A 641-nucleotide genomic window follows, 5' to 3' on the forward strand; every position below is an offset into this window, starting at 1 on the left:
AGGCATTCATTTTGAATGGTTAAGTTAAGAGTTAAGGTTTAGAATTGGGTAAAAACAAATACAACTCCATGGTTAAAGCTGCAATAAGTAACTTTTGGGCGTGACCTTGCCAAATTCACATAGAAAAGGTAGTTATAGATCTGTCATTCTAATTGAAAGCAAGTCTAAGAAGCGGTAGATGGGTTCTATATGTGCTCTATTTCTATGCTTCCCGTTCATCAGTTTTGTTTTGAGTCTTTTACAACTGAAAATACAATATTTTTGTCTATTTAAAATATATTTCACAGCGGTTTAGATGGTACAATGATTCTCTACATTGCTCTACATTGCTCTACATTGCTCTACATTGCTCTACATTGCTCGCTTTTGTCACAAACTCAGTAGTGTTAAGTACTGTAAAGTATTTTTACTTAAGTCGTTTTTGGGGGTATCTCTCCGTTACTATTTATATTTTTGTCTACTTTTACTTCACTACATTCCTAAATAAAATAATGTACTTTTTATCCCTCACATTTTCCCTGACACCCAAAAGTACTCCTTACATTTCGAATTTGTAGCAGGACAGGAAAATGGTGTAATTCACGCACTTATCAAGAGAATATCCCTGGTCATCCCTACTGCGTTTGATCTGGCAGACTCAC

This window comes from Oncorhynchus kisutch, linkage group LG17 (genome assembly GCF_002021735.2).
Source record: "Oncorhynchus kisutch isolate 150728-3 linkage group LG17, Okis_V2, whole genome shotgun sequence".
Taxonomy (NCBI): Eukaryota; Metazoa; Chordata; class Actinopteri; order Salmoniformes; family Salmonidae; genus Oncorhynchus; species Oncorhynchus kisutch.